Source organism: Manacus vitellinus, unplaced genomic scaffold, assembly GCF_001715985.3.
Source record: "Manacus vitellinus isolate BGI_N305 unplaced genomic scaffold, ASM171598v3 scaffold_32_pilon, whole genome shotgun sequence".
In the NCBI taxonomy this organism is placed as follows: Eukaryota; Metazoa; Chordata; class Aves; order Passeriformes; family Pipridae; genus Manacus; species Manacus vitellinus.
Genome location: NW_021940460.1, coordinates 7,364,798 through 7,382,763, shown reverse-complemented (window position 1 = coordinate 7,382,763; position 17,966 = coordinate 7,364,798). Strand labels below are relative to the sequence as shown.

At 45.6% G+C, this 17,966-nt stretch overlaps 1 protein-coding gene across 1 annotated transcript in view; it reads left to right on the top strand.

Moving 5' to 3' along the window:
• The window catches only part of SSH2 (slingshot protein phosphatase 2), a 95,554-nt gene that overhangs the window by 12,222 nt on the left and 65,366 nt on the right, over window positions 1-17,966 (top strand).

Genomic DNA, 17,966 nt, shown 5'->3' with positions numbered 1-17,966 from the left:
ATTCAATGCACTGATTTAGCAAGATATTGGTTAATTCGATTACATGGTCACCTGTACATACTGTTTGGAAGATGGGAATTCATTCCAAATTTAGTTGCTCCAGATACTGATGTTGTAAAAATCCTCTTGATCAGATGCTGTGCTCCCACTGTGTGCTGGGAGCTGGGCTTGGCAGAGCCTATCTCTAATTGCCACTAATTTGCTCCAAGACTTGCCAGTTTCTTGGCTTTTCTTCTCCCTGCACCCCTCCCAATAAGCTGTAGGGAATAAGAGTGGGATTCTGTCGTTAAGCCATCCCTCTAAAGCCACTCATAAAAACTCGCTTGATTTTCTTACGGCTCTCTTGACTTTTTTAAATGGCTGCATTAAAACACAGCCGTGGCCTTTCCCAGGAGTTTGGGTAGTGGTCCATCTTCAGCCTCACCCACCATCCAAAGCAGAGGGACCAATATGAAATTAAATCCTGGCAGAAGGGCCCTGGAGGCTTCCTGCCCTGATGTAGCTTGAGGTCAGCAGTAACTGCAGCCTTCCTGTTACAACCCACACAGAGAGCATGGATTCGGGCAGCACAGGAGTGATGCTGACCCCAAATAAACATACTTGCCCATTGTTTTGTAAACTTGAAGATATTCTTTATTTGCCTTTAATTACAGCAGGAGTATGTTCTAGATGCTGCTGTCTGAGCACCTCAACATACGTCTGATTGTTTATTTGAAACATGAGCATAAGAGAAACAGCATGTTAGAAGAAAGGTTCATGTGAATTTGTGCAGGAGCAGTTTTGTCTCCCTCACCCCGCCCAGGATTTTCTGCCTGTTACTGCACATTGCAGGATTGTTAGTTTTGGATGCTGTTTCCTCCTGAATACAAGTCTTTATGAAGCTGCCCATAGTGTGGCTCTTTTCTCTCAAGAAACGCTGCTGCTGACTTAAGACAGAGGAAGATGCTGTGTGTTACAGGGCTGTAATGATGTCTGCATTTGCAAGCTGTTGTGCAACTGAAGAACCACATTGTGCAAAACAGAGTGGAAAAACTGCTGCTGAAGTGCACAGGAAGTTGAGGCGATGGGAAGCCCTATGTTTAGAGCAAGAAGAGAAGCTGGGTTTGAAGAGCAAGATAGGAAAACTCTGGTCCTGCAAGAGTAAATGATCCCTTAGAGCAGCCAAGGAGGCTGGTTGGTGTGAACTCTGTGCAAAGTTCAGTGGAGAGTGTGCTCCAGTGTCCCAGGCAATGCTGCCTCTTCCTCCTTCTTGTTTACAAGAAGCTGGCATGATTTCAGAATAAACTGCTGAAACATCCTTGGTGGGGAGGAGGATTGGGATGACAAAATACCTCTTTGCGTGTAGGAAGTTACTGCTACAGCAGTAACTGTTCAAGTTGGCTGAATGGCTGCTGCCTGGGTTTGGTTAATGTCAGGAATTGTGCTGGTGGGAAGCGAATCCCGGGGTGGGAATGTGCAGTCCCCGCGGTGCCTCAGCAGTTCATAGCGTTCTTCAGATGCTGCCTCTGCAAAAGGAGGGAATAAACTTCCGCTTTTCCCAGTAAAATGCCTGTGGTTCAAGCATCACAGAGTTGGTTTGGTCCATCTTTATTTAACAATAACAAGAGTTGTGCAGAAGACACGCAGGGCACGGAAATGGAGAGCTGAGCCCCATCTATCCTCTGCTGCTGGAGGGCGGGAGGAGGTGGGGAAAGATGGAAAAGTGGAAAACAGCTTTGCCTGAGCCTGTTTTGATACTGAAGAGCTCTTTGCAGTGATTTGAGAAGGGGGTGGGGAGAGAACCAGATGCTCTTAGGAAGTTCATACCATTGTTAATAATGTAATTCACAGATGGTGGTGAAGGCCTTGAAGAGGCTTTCATGCAGTACTTACGCTCTGTAACAGATCATCACATAAGGGCTCACAAATAGAGATGACTTAATCCCAAGGATGAGTCTACAGTGATCTGTTTGATGGTGGCTCTGCAGATCACTGCAACCTTTTTAAACAGCTGAGAGCCTTCCAGATCTCTAAATGTTGAGCACTAGAACTGGATCAATCCCTAATTAAATTGTCAGGATGAAATGTTAGTATAGCTTTGAGACTTTTCCAATGAAAGTAGCCCTTATGAAATTAAAAAAAAAAACAAAAACAAAAAACAAAACCACATTCCTTTGTCCTGGTACAGAAATGAGTACAGATAAAGTGTACTGATCATCAGTTTGTACAGTGCCATCTTGTTAACAGATAGTTCTGCTTTTATTTCCATTTGTCTGGTTGGAGCTGGAAGCAAAGCCTGTGTGTGCTCTGAATAGCTGTCAGTACTTTGTGACAGCTAAGGAGAAGGAACATCCTTGCTTGTCCTGGATTGCATGTCCTCTTTTTGAAAAAGAAGTCACTCTTACCTATAAGCTTTATAGTAAATGAACAGGCTGCTGGTTTTCAAACATGTAGAATCAGAAGGGATTTAGCTCAGGTCTGTGCAATTGAATTCAAATATTTGTATGTTTGTGAGAGGCTTATTGATAAGGTCTTCACTGGCTGCTGGTCAACTTTTTTGTTTGCTGTAGGCTGTATAACTACAAGTATATATCAGGGACTAGTAAGCAATAGTGGCTTGTGTATGTAGCACTAGAAATCAAAAGTTTCAAATAACATGAGAACTAATCTTGGCTTTGTTGTTTATTTTTCCCTTTCAAATGCAACTTCTCCCTTCCTAAGAGACATTTCCAGTGTGGGTTTTGTTGTTATTATTATTAACTTCAAGTTTAAATTGAGTTTAGTAAATTGACTTCTTGTGATGTTTGTCATGTGATGGTTCATGAGCCCTGAAGAATGTGCTCCTGTGACTTCAACCATGTATTTGCCCCTACCAATGCAGCTGTATCATGTGTTCTTGTTGGTCTTGCATTTTGAGCTAAGTAGTGGAGGGGGTTGGGAGGGGAAAAAAGGGAAACTATTTCAGGGCTAAGCTACCAGAAATTCTCAGACTACTTAATTTGTGACCTTGCTCACTAGTTAAATGCAATCCAGGATTTTCTACCTCTTCCATAGTTTCACAGAAATGTTTTCTGCATTAAAAGCCTGGTTTTATTCTTACTATCCTAGTTAAAAATCCAGGAAAACCCAATGCTTTGGTAAAAGAAATATCTTGACATCTTGGGGGAAGAGATTTTTTTAATCCTTGGTGGGTGGGTGGGTGTGTTTTAACTGAGAAAGTTAGAAACTATCTTTCTGTTCCACATTTTTTGCACATATCAGCTGTGGCATCTGTAAAGCAATATCTTTATTGCTGCAGTAAAATGAACAAAGTTGAACTGTCTGTATTTGTGCCAAGAATTTACTGTTTCTCCACAATGGCCAAAGTTTTGGAGCACTATAAGTGCTGTTAGTGAGCCTGTACAGCTCCTTGTCCTGCCTGTGTGTGATGTCCGTGTCCACTCCCCCTCTGTGCAGTGGGAGTGGAGCCCTCCCAGGACTGAGGACTCACAAGGTCAGACTTCATATTAGGTTTGTTTAAAGCAGTGCTTTCAAACATTTGGGCATCCTTCTATTTAATTTCCTGACACCATGTAATACTGTTTTGCAGATATATATATATTATATATGTGTATGTGCTGCTACTACTGCATTTCCACCTCTGCATTTGATACAGCAACTGCTGTTGGATGTAAATCATGTTGCAGCAGAGCTGTACTCTAGAGTTCACATACTATTAGTTGTTGGTTTTTTTGTAGTTTTTATGTCTGTGTGGGCTAATGCATTTCTTCAGATTTGAATCCAACATCAAAGTAACATCGGTTAATGTTTTTATACCACCTTTTTTCCTCCAAGTTGGATTTTATTTTCAGCTCTATTATTTTTGCTGCATAATTTGAGGCTTTTTGCTTGCTCTTCACATTGTTTAAAAAAAAAGAAAACCAACCCACACACAAAACTCTGTTTTGCTTAGCTCATACAGTATTTCCACTTGGCTCAGAAGATGTGGATTTGTGAGCTGAGGGAATCCTCATTTGGCTGGTCACCCGAGCTTTCTTCAGGAGCATTAGAAGGATCTACAGCTTAAGTTCATCAGAGGGCTGACCTGCTCTGGTTTTAATGAGATTTATTATACCTGTACCTGTTAGATTTTGTGGCTTTGATCTTCAAAATGATCTGAATAAACTTGTTAGTAAAAGCAAAGCTGTTGACAGAAAATTGACTCCTTACCGAATCTGCCCCGTGTTAAGAGTATTGATTTTTGGAGTTAAAATAACTTCCCTTGTGGCATTGGCATGGAACTTCTCTGTGGTGTTTGGCAAAGTGCTTGTGTCCATGTCTGTCCTCTTAGCTCCTCCAGTCTCCCCTCTCAGAAAACCAAGCTGATCAAAGCCTGATATCGCAGCCCAGGCTTTGAGAGGGTGAAGGAAACAAATCTGGAAGTTAGGGTGGATGGGTGGTTGTGTGTGAATGTTATGGATACAGCTGCATTCCTAACACACACAGGAGAGATTGGGAGGGGTTGGTCTTGGCCAAACATAAATGTGTATTTTCCTAAAATTGTCTCTGTTTTGCATAAAATTTTGACAGCATTTAGTGATTTTCGTTAGCTTAAAAAACCTGAGAGTTCTCAGTTTGCTCCAAAACAAGTTCCTGTGAACTTTCAGCTTGTCCAATATCTGTGGACTCAAAGGGGATCCAGAGGCACCAGAGTGGTGTAGATGTGCCCTGGTTATGGTTGAGTGAAGGCAGCACTGGGGAGCATGGGCAACATGAGCAGGGAAACTGGTGTCTGGAATGAGAGTATCTGGGTCAGCCTCCTCGGGAGCTGCAGGACACGTGAGATGCTGCACTCGTCTGCTTTAACTTCCCTCAGTTTGGTGACTTCCACGGAGCTTTAACAGGGCCACAGAAGATGCAGCTTGACAGGCCTGCAGCGGAGGTGGCCGCCGAGCACAGTGATTTGACTTGTTCCATCAAGATTTGGCAAGCCTGGTGACTGGTGATCTCTGGGGCTGTGAAGAAGAATGTGGCCTGTCAATAACACAACTCCTCAGCTTTCCCCTGCTGGCACTGGGAGTCTGGACATGCAGCTCTCGGGTCTGAGACAAATGCATCGCTGGGTGTAACGCCTTTCCTTTTTTTTTTTTTTTATAGATGTACCTATTAATGGAAGCAGAGAGCATAATGTAATCTTAAAATAGCTGCTCCGTGAATGCAGAAACATTCCGCTTCTGACTAATCGGCCATTCAGAATGAGCATTTAAATGTGCACCAGGGACCCAGCGGCGGCTCCGGATCCGCGCGGATGGAGTCAGGAACGTGCTGCAGAGCAGAGCTGGGCAGGCACCCGGCTCCCTGTGCTGTCCTCTTACCCCACACCTCCTCACCTCAGCGAGTTCTACCCTGGGAGGCAGAATGCATATCCTGCTTGCTATCTCTCTGGTTAGGCAGCAAGCTGAGGGGGCTGTTCATTCTCACTGCTCTCAGGACTGAGGATCTTGGAAGCATGAGGCTGATAAACAGTCCTCAAAACCAGATTTCTCTTTCTCTTGGTTGTGAATGACCAGGAACACAAAGAGCTTATGGTCCGAGTCCTGGCTCTAGTGCATAGATTGGAGAGCTTGGCAAGCACCAGGGAGCCCATGTGCAGTGTTTTGACTCTGGCAGGCAATGTCTGCTGCTCCAGAGCCTCTGGCCCAGCTTCACAATGAGAGAGACACAGATACATGCAGGGGCTGCAGGGGCGGGATCCATGTGGTCTGTCCTAAAACCTGTCCCAGCTTAAGGATTTCTCCAGCAACTGCTCACTGCCTGTGCAGGGGAGGGTGCCAGGTTACCCAGGGCCTCCTCCCAGAGGACAAGTGCCATTGGAAGTCACTATGGTCTCACCTGTCAGAAAAGGACAGGCTTTCACACAGCCACTTTCACACAGCTTTCTGTGCACTGTTTCTCTGCATGGGAGGGAATGGGCAAGGCTCTTCTTGGGATTCCTCTGTGCCTTTACTGGGTGTGTTTTCTTCACTGGGTCAGGCTGTTGATGCTTTGTGTGTAATGAGACAGTCCTCGTGGTCTGCATGTGCTGGATTGTGAACAGCACTGGCCTCTCCTGGCAGGCTGAGGGTGAAGAACTGGCTCCCTGCTCCTAGTGCTGCCTTCACTCTCCTGCCCACGGGCTCGGTGCCAAGGGAGCTGCCTGGGCCAGACCAGCCAGGCAAAGTCTACAGAGGTGATTTTCTTTTGCTGATCAGTGTTGCTTTTCCAAATCCCACATGGCCTATATGGCTGTAATAGTATCTCATTTAGAGCTGACCTCAAAGGCAAGTTCTCCTCTACTCCCAAAAAAGGGAGGTTTTCACATAAGGGCTTACACTGGTTTAAGGCAGCTTTATCTTAGTATAGCATAAACCTGTTTCTAGTTATCTTTAGGCAGAAAGCAACTGGGGGATTTGGATTGGACTGGATGATTGATTCCTGCTGATTTAAGCAATCCATAAGGAGTGCCTTTTGCCCTTACCTAGCTAATCTTGATTTCCCTTTCTGGCACAGGCAGCAGCAAGTATTTATGCTGTATTGTCTCTTGCAGTGGGACAAAGTTCTGGGAAGTGCTGTACTCTGAGCATTGGCTTCTGCAGCTCTGCTCTTCAGGTGGTTATTTATGCAAGGCACAAGCCAAAGGGAAAGGGGAGTTTTAACTGGATTAACCTCAAGAAGAGAGTGTGGGGATTTAAGGATTAATGAACCAAAAGCAGCCAGCAATCACTGACTTAAAACCTGCTGTAAAAGAGCCAGTCCCTACAGACAGGAAATACAGTCCTTCCTTACCTGCACAGCGTTGAGATCGGCAGTGGTTTTACCTTTGAGGTATTAAAGAAGATGGTCTTGGGGGTGCAGGGTAGGTGTAGAGTGTTTTCTCTCAAGACTGGTGTATTAATGGAAAACAGTTCGTAATTGGCAACTCTTTAAGAAAAAGCAAGTGAACCACTGAGTGCTCAGATGAGATCTTAAACCTGGCACTCAGAAGGTATGTTGGTGGCTTGCTCCAGTATAATGAGAACATCTGGTTTCCATAGACTTGTAACTCTTCTGACTTCGTGCACTCCCCTTGTACACCTTCTTCCCTTGCCTTCAAGTGCTTCTATCATCCCATATATTTTTTTTCCACTGATGCTGTTATGTATCCCCTGCAGGGAAAATCCTGGTAGATTACCGGACTGATAGAAAGATTGGGAGGCGTGGGAGAGATCAACAAAAACCTGTTACTAAGGAGACACGAGTTTTAGCATTGAGTCTCTAATGGCCAGTCTGCCGAAGGGGAAACAGATGGCACAAAGGAGGCTGGGATTATACAGACAAGTACTGCAGGGCCACAAATCTGATACATCCACTGAACTTCCTGGGGTCAGGCAAATCCAGGCTTGTGCCAAGACTAATGTGGTTCCTTTGCCTTTGGCACAGTGTTTCTGTCCTTCTGTCATTAAAGGCTGTCCTGGACACTGGGCTTCTGCCTCAAACATTCCTGCTCCAGGGAACAGCCAGGTTTGGCACAGAGTGAGGGCAAGTGGCTGTGTGGAAGCGTGTCCCTTTGACAGGTCAAGCTGTACCCACTGCCAGTGGTACTTGCATCCTGAGAGGGGGAAATAACCAAACGTAACCCTGAATTCTGGTTTAGTACAGCTTTTCTCCTGTTACTGATGCACTCGTGTAGGAAAGTGACTTCTGTGCTGGGAGAATGGGAGGATGGATGGCAGCCCCAGTCACTCCTGGCTTTGGACACAGCCTGGCCTTTATTGCAATATAATGTTTCGCAGAGGCTTAAGTTTCAGGAGTGATGCTCCCAGCTGTGCTGCTCGCCCGACGCCTGCTTCCCTGGCTCCTGCCTGCTCTCCAGAGGGACGTGACATGACACTGCAGGTCTGGACTGAGCAGTGGGCAAATAAGCAAAGGCAGAATTCATCCTGGCCGAGGAGAAACAGTGCTGGAGTCACTTTTGCAAGAGGCTAATTAAGATCTGGTTTTGTATTTAACTTTCAGGCTCTAGAGAGTGTTGCAGTAAACAGGACACTGATTCGCTATTAGCGGGAGAGTGCTGGATGACTACAGTACTAGAATTAATAGCTTGACAGCATTTCCTTTCCTCCTTTTCTCTCCTCCCACAGCAATTTGGACTGATACCCAAATAAACAATAACAAATAGATTTTTGGAGGAGCTGGCTGGGAGAAATAACAAAAGTCAAGGGTCACTCATTATGCAAGTTTGTTCTGCTCATATTTGACTCATCCAGAAAACCCTGTTCTACTCCTCTGCTTCATGTTCCTTTTTCTTTTTTTTTTCTTTTTTCTTCAACCCCTGTTGACAAGGTGTCATTATATTTGCCACCTTGCTTTAGTCCCTCAGAAACTCCTTAGACCCTTGGATTCCAGCTGCTGTAGGCGTGCAGTGCTGGAAGAGCGTAGGCAGAACTCTACTGTGGAGGAACAGCGTACGAGAGCCTAAAAACCAGCTCCTGTCAGGCAAGACAATGGCTCTGGCTTAAGCTCCAGCTACATGTGACTAATACCTGGGTGTATTTGGTAAAGAAGTGAGTGATCTGAGCAGTTTATAACCATTGTGTCCCAGTTCTAGCAGCAGTGGTCCCCTGCCGGAAGTGGGGCGGCTGGGAGGCTGTTGTGCACCCCGGGGACGGTGGATGTGAACAAGGAGAACACTTTGTACCTTGTGGTTCTCTCTGCAGTGTCTTGCCAGGGAATATCTTCAGGCGTTCCTTTCCCTCTGCTCTCCACAGGCTCTGCTTTGTGTCCTGCATGCACAGAAAGCTGTCCCAGCTATTCCTTTTGAAGTTTCGCCTGAAACACTTGGGGTTTTTCCCTACCCAAATGGAGGCTAGAGGTGAAGAGGCGTTGCTGCCAATGCCTCTTCTGATATGGGGTCTAAACTCCTGCTGTTAAAGCTCTACCAGCCACTTCTGTTCTAGATATGCCACTGCAATAGAGCAGAGCCTCCCCGGCTGTGCTCCTGCTTGAATCCAGGGTTATGCAATAGCAGCCTGTGAGTGCCAACGCAGATGCTGCTGCATCCAGACACGCTGTACAGTGCAGTTGCTTGGATACCTCTTTTTTGTTGTTATTTTTCTCACAAATGCTAGGTAATAATTTGCAACTTGTACCGTTGAACACAGTTTCAGGTTAAGCAGTGTAAAGAATCTGAAATATTGATGACTTCTTCTCCACAATGCTTCTTAACAGTTGAGCATTGTGGAATTTGAAAAGATTGAGTGTTACTCTGCTGCCTTTTCAGAATCTTTATTTCCTCTTCATAAGTGTTAAATAACTTCCCCCTTTGAGAATATCTTTCATCCAGAAAATCATCTCTTAATTATTGATGCAATATGTCGAGGGCCCTGAGTGGCCTGACTGCCAGGGCTTATATTTCAGGTCGGCCACGAAGATTTCTGTGCTGCTCCTAATTCTCTGTGTTGTGTGTTTGTTACGTCAAGAGGAGATTTGACAGGGGCTTGCAGGGATTGGATCTCGGAGGAGCTGAGTGGGTGAGAGTCTCCTGTAGCATTCTGGCAGGGAGAAGGATGCTTATGTGTTACAGCCAGGATGTTACAGCCAGCCCTGGGCTCTAAGAGCACCCTGCAGAGCCGGTGTGGGGTGAAGGTGCAGCTGAAACGTGTCTCAGAGATGGCTGTGTGTGATTTCAGTGGTGGAGTTTGAGGCGAGCTGTCAAAATGAAAAACCCGTGCCTGGTTCTGCTGCTGCTGCCCCTGATTAACAGGAGAGCTGTGCTGGCACAGCTTTATTCTGTGGACACAACTATGACATAACCAAGAGTGTTGTCCAAATAGCTCTGTTCTTGTCCCATTATGGGAATAATGTATTTTATATATGTTGCAGGTGGATCAGCATTGCTTTAGTGACCCTACTGTATGTTCTGGAAAAAGTCAAAGCTCTGGAGTTATAACTTGCTCAGAGCCCAGAATAACTCCCTGGTTTTTAATGGAGATAACTGCAGCAGGGATACAAATGAGCGTGCACCAAGGTAAACTAGATGCTAACAGGAAAATGGCTGATTGCAAGACAAAGACCCTTCCCTTTGCAGTGTACCTCCCTTCCTTCCACCCTCCTCCTCCTAAAATAGCCCTTCAGCATGAGGAGTGAAAACCAAATATTTCCCTTTTTTAAAAACACGTTTCATGTTTGTTCACATCGATGGGAAAGTGACTTAAACCAGAAGCTGGTGTTGTGCATCTGCCACGTCTGATCTACCTCCTTATTCCTTGTAATGCTTTAGTATTGCTCATGGATGATAAAAGATTATCAGCTGCTGTTCCAGGTCTCCGACTTCTCTGCATCTGGCTCATTAGCCAGTTTGCTTTTCTGGCTCCTTCAATCTTGTTTAATTCTAGCTGCCACTTTTTTAATGCAGCAGTTGAGGAGACTCTCTCTCTCCAGCTGGAAGCAGGCCCAGCTTCTGAGGTGAAGATGTCAGCCCTGTGGGTGAGGAGGTGCGTGGCCACGCTGCCCTGGAAGCTCCCCAGGGCACCGGGAGGTTGAGCAAGGTCTGTGTGTTAACAGGTAGTGACTGGAGAGGGTCTGAGGTGTGAATGTCCATCCTGCATAATTGCAGAGGGACAATTTCATGCATGCAGATGTGTCAGCCTGCATGAGTGGATAATGAAGGGCTGCTCGTTGTGGTAACCTGTGGAGCTGGGATTTCATTTTAATCACAGCCTGGTGGTGGTGTGGAAGCCCTGCCCTGAGATTCACCAGTGTACACATGCATATCTTTGGCTTGGTCTTAGTCAAACTGTACCCTTGACGTCAGCGACAGTTCCCAGTATGAAAACTGGAGTTCCACTGTTTATACAGTGAGTGAGTTTTCTCACACTTGGCCCGTCACCATAAGCATTTGTGATTGTTCTAGGGAAACAAATGTTCCTAAACTTTAAGATTTCCAGTGGACAGTGTCATTAACTTTGCCTAAAAGGAGATTAGGCAGGTACCTTTAGGGTTCTGAGAGGCTTTAAATCCAGCAAAGCATCATAATTATGGTAAATACCTGCCTTTTCTGTCATACTCGGGCAGTGCTGAAAGTCCTTCTGAAAGTCAGAGGAAAGGTCCATTCAGGGAGACAATAGTATTGCTGGTTTTTCTTTTCCCTAGTGTCTGTAAGTGGCTAGGGGTGATATGCTGCTACTGTTTTAGAGAGAAGTTATATTAATACACCTTTGGTGTAGGAATATTTAATGTGAATATGTATGTACAATGTTTGTATTCTTTTTTTTTTCCCGTTGGGTGCGTCTCTGATTAAGGCAAAAGCTGTTGTACTGCCCATCAGGCAGGCTGATTTCACTGCAGAAATGCAGTTGACAGTAATCTGCTTTTTAATCTGTTCTTGTGGTGTAGTGTAGCAGGCTGTGTCACACTGTATTTCTCATCCTGACTCTTGTTGTACCAGTTGGAGGCTTGTAATTTTTGTCTTCGAGTGTTTGAGTTTTAGTTCTGCAGTTTTTAGTGAGGCCTATTCTAAACAAGGTTTGCATAAATCCCTTCGCTCCAGCGGGAAGATGAAAGCTTTGATAAGGAACTTGTTTTTTTCTCTCTCCCGAGCAGGAGCACAATGTCTTTGACCTAAATATACCAATTACTGGCACAGCAAAGTGATACAGAAAACAATCCGGAAGGAATGCCAACCTCTGAATGAACACTTGGCTGCAGAAAGCTGCTGCTTGTGTGGAACCTCAAACCCAGAAGAAATGTGAGGCGGAAAACAGCACCCATTCAAAATATTCCATGCAAATAGTGAGGGGTGAGAGAGAAAGGGCTGGAGAAAGCTGCTTGTTTACCCCTTACCCCTGCAGCTTTGGAGAGCTAAAAGCACTATGCAAAACACAGCACAGTTCTCCCCTTTCCCGTTTGTGGCCTCCTTAGCTCAGCGTTTTGAAGAACTTTTAAGTCAAACTTAAAGGCTTCCTTAAAAAGCTTCTATTTTAAAATGTGTTTGATGGCAAATGTAAGTATTTCAAAAAGTAGAAATGAGCTAGCTCTCTAGAGCATGCTAGGTGACTTCATTAATTAGTTTCATAATTTTTATTAATGGTTAAGGTTAACCATCTCAAGAGAATGCAGGATTCTGCAGTGATCTGGTTTTCAGTTCAGCTCTGAGACCTGTCCTCTATCAATGAGTATCTTCACATCACTACCATGTTGATGGTTTCCAAATTACACTGAATAAATTGGTTCACACAAACTGCTGCAGATTTTGAGTTGTTTTTTTCTCCATATTTCAGCTGTGGAACTTGCAAACTCTGGTTGCCCATTATTTTTGTGATCAAATCACCCTTTTTAGTACCAAACTGCTACTAGACACGGTCAGACTGGAAATGGTACCTGTTAGGGTTCTGTATCACCCCTCCAACCCCAGTAGCTGGTGAATTTATGTGTAATCTTGGGCTTTTTGCAGGAAGAAAGGGAACCTTTTATCAACCCAACTTTTGGAGTCAGCCCTTGTTTCACTTTCCCAGCCAGTGTTGTTGCTGGCGCTCCAGCCATACTGCAAATGCAGCATGTGTGGGCTTTTTGCTAACACAGTTTATTTAAGAGATTGATACAACTCAGACTTCTGCAGGGAAGTCCCTCTGCCACAGAAATATGTAATAGATATTTGGCAATCCGACTCAAACATTTGTCTTGCTTTGTTCCAGTAGGAGATTTGAGATTATTGAAAAGGACCAGCATCTGTCAAATATTTCATCTTGGAAGGCGCTGAACTTCAGTTCTGTGTGATGTCCACACACAGATCCTGGTCCCTTGGACTTCAAGGGCCTCCATTCAGTTGGGCATCTAGTGCCAGTTCGGTGCAGATGTTGGGTACCCCAGGGCATCTCCACTGTCACCACATGTCTGTCAGGAGTTGAGCTGAGCCCTAAGGAATCTGATCCTCCGGTGGATGCTCTTCTGTCTGTGTGCCTTGTGTTGCATTAGAGGAGAGGCTGTGGCTGCAGCAGTGGCACCCTCTGCAATACTCGACCAGACTGGGTTATCCATGCATTGGGAAATACTTGTGGGAGGGTGGCTTTTGTACTGACTTGCTTAATACTTGCTGGCACACAAGGAGAGCTCCCATACAGAGCAGTGTGCAGGACTCTGTGTGGCTGTAGCCCAGACAAAGGGACACTGGGACACTGGTGAACACTGTGAAGAGGAGCATTTGCATGGTTTAACAGCTGGATCAGTGCCTGCATGCACAGCCTCTGATTTGACTGAAGCAGCTGCCTTCTTCCCAGCAAAGGTCACATTCGGCTCAGAGGCACTTGATGTGCTTCTGAACAACTGGACAGGATCTAGCCAAGGAAAGAGCAGGCAGGGAACTAAGAAACTGCTCATTAATTACAGTCCTTTCCTTTGTAGTGCCTCCTTTGAGCCTGGGTCTAGAGCTGCCTGCAAGGTAGGGGTTTGGCCATATTAAGTGGAAAGCCTCTCTGAGGCATGGCTACATCTGAGTGTTGCTGTGGGTTTGGGGGATCTATATTAACTAATCTTCTGTTGCATGAATAAGAAGTCAAAATTTAGAAAATGGAGAAGGGGAGAGAAGTTCTGTAATGTCTGAAGTGTTCACAGCTACGAGCAACGTGTTGACTTATGGTGAAAACTGTCTAAATTGTCAGTGCTCTCTTGATATTGATGGCTGTGACCACTCACTCCTGATGAAAACACTTCCCAGGCATTGTCTATACAGTCAGGTATGTTGGCATAAAATCACACGTAGCAAGCAGTTATTAAATGGGAATTCTTCTAAGGTTTGGAAGATGTATTTTTAGGGTGTAGTCTGTGTGAAATGTTCCTTGGTTAAGAGAAATGTAGTGATTGTGAGGCGCATGACTTAGGCTAATAATCACAGTACAGGAACTTGCTGTGATGTTCCTAATGTTAAATCCAGGCAGACAGCTCCAGTCCCTGTACGTAAGAATGGAGATTGAATCTTGTTTATCATTACATCAGTCTGCAAAAAGGAGATTTATAAGAGCAGAATTGTTTGCGTGACATGGAGTGACTCCCATTGTATAGAACAGAAGAGCACTCCAAAATTTCTCTCCTCTCCCTTGCCCTTTTGATGACAGATAGTTGGCAGTGGATCAAAGCACAAACAGGATTAATGTTTTGCATATTCTGTCCTACATGGCCTGAAAGGAGCAGAGATGGAATTTTTCATCTTTCACTTTAAACTGCATTTAATATCGTGGCCTAGTTTAGAGCTACGCGACTCATTCCTTCCATTTCCCCTGAGGCCTCTGTTTCTGGTCAAGGAAAGCAGGGCATGACTCCCTCTGGAGCTCATCAGTGCTGCTCAGCTCCCTCCTCCATGCAGGCTGGTGGAGGAGGCTGCTTTGAGGCTGGAGCAATCCAGCAGCAGGAATCTCCAAGAAGCATTTGTGGAAGCTGCCCTCTCTTGAATCTGTCGCTGTGGTCACAGCGTGGGTGCTGCAGGAGCACGGGGAACCTGGGAGTGGGGCAGGATCCCCCACCTGAGGCAGCTGTGAAGGTTGGAGTGGATCAGTGTCACAGTTCACACCTCCAGATGGCTGGGTTTGGTGTCCAAGGATGATGTCCAAGCATGTTCCTTCTCAGAGAAGTCCTCAGAAAGGAATGTTTTTATGTGCTTTTTGGCTGGTGAATTGTCGCACTGGCAGCAGTACTCCTTCTTCTTTGGAAATACGCTGGAAACGGCAAGAAAACATGAAGGTGCTGGTTTTAGGGGTCATGTCAGTGCTGGAGTCTTGTTATATTGGAGTCATTTCCTCCCCAGTGCTGCACCCGAGCGGACACATCCCTGTCCTGCCCTCCCCTCTAGCGGGATGACGAGTCATTGCAGCCCGTTGGGGCTCCAGTCACAGATTACAGGGATGTTTTGTCCCTGCAGAATTTTATAGTGACCAGAGCACAGCGCAGAGTTGTAGGATGGGAATGGCAGCATGGACTGGTGGTGGGATATATGAAATATAGGAGCATTGGCTGTATCTTCTTTCACACCCTCTGTCTGTGTTCTCATGGATGCATTTGCAGAGGAGACAGTTGATGGGCTGAAGATGATTCAGAAATCTGAATCTGACCACTCTGTAAGTCCAGATCAGATCATGAGGCACAGGGAAGGAGTGGGCTGCAGCTGATCAGAGTTGCTGAGGAGAAGAGAAGGAGGTTGCTGAAGGTTAGTTTTGCTCCAGACAGCGTCCCAGGTACTGTCACTTATCTACAGTTCTGTTTTTGTAGACAGTCAGCTATATTCTGAGTAAATGTGCTCCTCGCACAAATCTGCTACATTTACGTCTGATATCAAAGAGACGTGAGATGTAAGAGCTTCAGCAGAGACAGATGGTGACTAATTGGGCCATGTCTGGCCTCCTCCACACTGAGCTCTTGAGGGCTGAATTTTGAGGGGAGCTAAGATAATGATCTGCATATTTCGGGATCTTCTCCTCTCATTTGTAGGACTTTTGGCTATGACATACCAGGCTTGCCAGTTGCTGTGACCAGGATTTTTCTTGGCATGTGGAAATGGCCATTCATTATAATACTAAAAATGTTTGCATAGCTTGGGTTCCTGAGCAGCACAGTGGAGATTTCAAGTGCTCTTTCAGTTGTTTTGCTTTACTGTGGGTTTGAGGAACTTGTTCTCTAGTCAAATACCCACTTTTGATCTGCTTTGGCTTATTCACAAACCCCATGGTGTCTTTAGCTAACCTCTTTCCCTCCCCTGACCTCTTCCTCTTGCTCCCACAAGTCAACTTGTTGTCAGCCCACAAGGAACTCAGTTGGAGCTTGTGCTCTGGCAGCCTTGCCTGCACTTCCCATAATGGGGGCGAGAAATTAATATACACTCTCCTGGGAAATGCCAGTAATTAGGATTACAAATTTAGGAGAAGAGGAGCAAGGCAAGGAGGTATGAGAAGTATTTGGGACTGAAGTAGACTTTGTTTGCTTGCTCTAGAAATGCAGGTACTTACTGCCTCCATGCATGCAAGATAATTTAGCACTATCAAACTGCTTGGAAGTACTTGGTGTCTTACTTCTAAAACGCTGCTGTTACCATCTGTCAGGCCAAAATAGGCCAAAAGGGAGAATGAGCAGCATGATCTTGAATATCTGCTGTCCCTGGGTGTCAGTTAAGCAACACAGATGAAACATGTGGAGAGTTTGGCTGTGTGGGGAGCACGGGTGGCCAGGACAGCTGTCCAGTGTCTGGAGCTGTGGACAGCAAACAGTCTGGCCCAGAGTGGTCCTGAGCCAGTGTGATTATTGCAAAAGCTGGAATAATGGGAAGTGACTCCACACCATGGGATTCTTCTTCAGCAAGGCCAGCCTGGGGTCTGGATCCCAGAGAGTGTCCTGCCAGTGAATGCTGGTGCTTCATCTCAGGAGCAAGGGCTTGGCTCCCTGCTCTGAAGGAGCTGCTGCTGCTCTGGTGGCTGCTCTTCATCTGCACCCTTGTGAATGATGTGACAGCTCCTTCTCTGTTGGCTGTGGAGTTCCTTGGTGTTTTCACCTTGAAGGGGTCAGGAATGCTGCCTCCCTTATCGAGTGGCTGAGCTAATGCTAAGGTATGATGAGCAGAAGGTATTCCTGCCAACTCTTGCTTGTTGTAGATGGTCTGCAGGTTTTAGCTTGAATTTGTGGTTGCAGGTGGCTCCAAGTGAACAGCTTCATGGTTCAGTGGGACTCCAGTTCTGTTCTTAGAAGACCAGTAGCAAAGCAGCATTTTCTAGTCATTCTTATATCTCATAGACCCAGATCATTTAAATAAGAGTGAAATAGAACATCCAGCAGGAGCACCTGCATTTAACAGTATTAAAAAGTGAACTGAATGGGACCTTTGTCTCCAGTAAGCACAAAAAATGTAGTTCAGAAGATTCTCAGGAAAAAAGCACCTGTTGATACTGTTATCATACGGAAACTGAACTTTTCCACTCCTCCCCTTTTCTGAGCTTGACACTTCTATGTGTTAGTTTCTGTAGGTTTTTTTCAATGTGTCTATTCCAGAATCTCTCCCTCTCCTGGTGCTTCCCCTCCCCTCCTGCCCTGGGCAGCAGGTAGGTACATGTCCTCTTTGGTGGGGCTGAAACACTGGCCGAGGGACATGCAGTTCCTCATTTCCTTTTTCCACTGACTGCAGTTGGAATTGACATTTATCTCATTCCACAGCCTTCCCCTAGTCCATGAGATCCCTTACACTCCTTTCCTTAGTTTCTGTCTGTGTGCCATGGTACATAAAACAGAAAGCAGCATATGTGTGTGGAGCATCTTCCAAACCGCTCTCCTGAAGCAAACTGAAGAGGAAGAAAAGGATAGTTTCCCTTCTCAGAAGAGCTGTATAGTCTCCCCTGGGGTTGTTCATTGGAGAAGGTTATCAGAGCCCACTGCAGAGGAGTCTGCAGGGGCAGTTCTGGGGAGGAGAGCACTGTCAGTGTGTCGGTGTAAATCCAGCTCCATCCTTGTGTCAAACACTGTCGTTGTGACACAGGTCTCTTGCAACCACCTGCTTGCTGGTTTGTGGCTTGAAAAGCTGAGCACTCCACTGGAGAGCAGACCTGCGGGAGGGAGGCCCAGAGCAACCAGGAGGAGCAAAATTCTCTCTTTGCTTCCTGTGTCACCTTGTGCTGAACTCTGGTTTCCGTGGGATGCCCCTGCCCTGACTGAACCCTTGGTGTGTTTTAAAATGGTTTTGTTCTGCAGACCTGCACATACATAGTAAATTCTCACTAATAAAATCGATCCTGTACCCCATCTCCTGTGCCTGGCAGTGCATATATAAATGTACTGTGAAGCAGAATTAATTGCTGAGATCTCTCTGCTGAGGTGTTGCTTTGGGCTAGGTAGGCCTAGTAAAATTCCACAGCACATTAGAGATTATGCATATTAATTTCTCATCTAAAGCAGCATAATGTGTCAAATTTCGCCTTTCTACTCTATCTGTGCTCAGCCAGTCCTATTTGTCAGATTTATTACTT